This window comes from Gavialis gangeticus, unplaced genomic scaffold, assembly GCF_001723915.1.
Source record: "Gavialis gangeticus isolate Ggan-Ray unplaced genomic scaffold, GavGan_comp1, whole genome shotgun sequence".
NCBI classification, from domain to species: Eukaryota; Metazoa; Chordata; order Crocodylia; family Gavialidae; genus Gavialis; species Gavialis gangeticus.
The window spans coordinates 16,417,361-16,419,823 of NW_017729034.1; the positions used below are offsets into that span (position 1 = coordinate 16,417,361).

The 2,463-nt window shown below is 43.4% G+C and overlaps 1 long non-coding RNA gene across 1 annotated transcript in view; it reads left to right on the top strand.

Moving 5' to 3' along the window:
* The window catches only part of LOC109304526, a 10,730-nt gene extending 8,505 nt beyond the window's left edge, over nt 1-2,225 (top strand). Inside the window, exon 2 of the long non-coding RNA XR_002099411.1 lies at nt 142-2,225. This is a non-coding gene — a long non-coding RNA (uncharacterized LOC109304526). The remainder of the gene's footprint in view (nt 1-141) is intronic.
* Nucleotides 2,226-2,463: the final 238 nt, after the last annotated feature.

Below are 2,463 nucleotides of genomic sequence, written 5' to 3' on the forward strand. Positions count from 1 at the left end.
GGTGCATATATTGCATGTGTGATGATGACCAGACCACAAAGAAGTTTTTTGGTGGGAGAATGAATGAAAGTGCATAACTTACTGGTAGACTATAGCAGCATCAAATCTGACCTGAGGAAAGTCAGTTTGCTTGACAACTAGGTACTGGCCTCTGATTGCAGAATGTGGCATGCACCAGCCAGATGTGTGAGGTAGAAAATCAAAAGAGAACTTTTACAAGCATCTGCTGAGAGACACAGATATTGACATCTGCAAAATCCTTATTGCTTATGCTAGAGATCTAGTCAGTTTTGTTAAAATGCATCAGCAATATTGGGAGCAGGGGCCAGGATCTAGGTCTCTTTCAATGGGGGTGGGGGGGGCACTTAGCTGGGCTACAGAGATGCATTCTCACTTGTTTGCTGTCCCATAGGGCTTGGGAATCTTTTTATTTTTCCTATTAGCTCAGCTTTAAGGCAGAGGGGTGCAGGTTACTCTCAGTCTAGTTAAGCCTATAGCATAGTGGTTAGGGTACTTAACTAGGATATGTAGGTGCCAGATCTCTGATGGGGGATGGGGGGGGGGCTAGATCCCAGGTCTCCCATGTCCTAGTGCACAGGTTTTTACCATTAGCCTATTTATGGAGAAGGATTACCTACTATATACTGAAGGCAATGCTGTCAGGTAGCTGCAGTCATTCAAGTAGATATCTCCCTGCTCAGACACTGAGACCTGCTAAGACATCTCTATCTTATGGTATCAAGATCAAGCAGAACTGTGACCAGATCGGGTTATCTTAGCAGTTGGTTAAGATTTCCCACTGAGAATGGAGAGCTTTGTTTCACTGGGATCCATCCATAAAAGCACTTAAGCACTGTCTCTTGCAAAGGGAATGCCTTGTGATTCTGTAAAGCAAATAGTGTCTTCCTCCAGCGGCTCTCTTGTTCTCCAAATGGAGAGTACTGAGAACTATGCATCTCCATGGGCAAAACAGGATTCTTCCATTTGCCCAGGAGCAGGAATATACTTGAGAGGATTTCCTTAGGAGTGTCTGTGCTCCAGTTCCTTTCCAGTTGGTCCCTACTGAAGTGTGTTGTGGACTAAGAGCTTAGAAACTGCCTCTGGCATATATCTGATGTAGATGAACAGAAGTTGAGCTGCATCTGGGGGTCATGGCTTGCTCCCAACCAGGTCACAATCACCCTGGCTGATTTTTCTGACTCAGGTTCTGATCATTTGTGAGAATATCATCTGAATTAAACACTAAAACAGGAGTTGTAAATTCAATCTCTTCTCAAACTCCTTTAGTGAACTTATTAGGTCCTAGTTTTGTTTTCAGTTGTCAACATAAATGGACTGAAAACAGTTCTCACTACAGGATATTTCCATTTTTGTAATCCTTCCTCCTACTTTTGCCCACACACTTATGTCAGTGTCTTGCCATATAGCTCCTCCCCACCCTATTATTCCAAATCTGTTATCCTGATCCGCAGTTCAACAACTTCAATCCTGATCCGCAGTTCCCTTGGTATTCTTGCTGTAGCCTCCACAGCTCTCCGACTTGGGTTTACGCTATTCTCCATAGCCTCCTCCCCTTTGCAGCAGCTGCAGTCAGTTCTGGGAAGTTAATCTTTAGCAGCTTCAGTTTTATGAGTGCTGCAGAGAGAGCACTTTTTACATCCTAGCTGAAACTGGTGCCAAAGCTCCACTCAGTGCAGCAGTCAGGAGTCCATCTCTGCTCACATATTTCTCCCCTCTGCTACCCTGAGGTTCTCACTCCTCTATGGAGCCCAAAAGTAGGGAGAGGGTCTTGTGTCATTTTGTGTGTCATTCTCATCCCCTTATCGCTGGCCAGGGACAAAAGGGAAGGTTATCGCTACAGGTGATTGCTTTGGCCTTGCCCATGATGGATTTACAGGACTGGCTGAAAAGTGAGCTTCTCTCTCTTCTCATTTTCCCTCATTCTTCATCTCCTGTCACATTGCTGCTGGGGAACATACTGTGGGAATGTGGAGAGAGAGTTCTGTCTCCTGGGTCTGTGAAGCATTTGCTGCAGCAAGGTGTGTGTATGTTATCAGGGCTACACTAAAAAAAGGTTTACTACCATACCTATGTCAGAAGTTGTATGTTTTTTTTTACTGATATAGTATACTGATTACGAGCCCTAACAAAGATGCAATTATATGCAAGTATAGTTTATTTTGTTTCATGACGTCTATCTAATATTGTACAATAACAAGTACAATCAGTTCAACTGCTTGCAATCATTGTAATTGCACCCAGACGAGGAGTCTGTGGCTGTGTTAACTATACCATATCAAAACGGTAAAACTTTTTTAAGTATAGATAAAGCCTTAGCAGGAGAGAGAGAGAGAGGGCAAAATCATGTTGATCCACCTCAGCTAGAACAGTGTTTTTCAAACTTTGTAATTTGAGCATTCTTCAGAAAAATGAAACCATTTGTTGGGGTGTGCAAAATGGGCC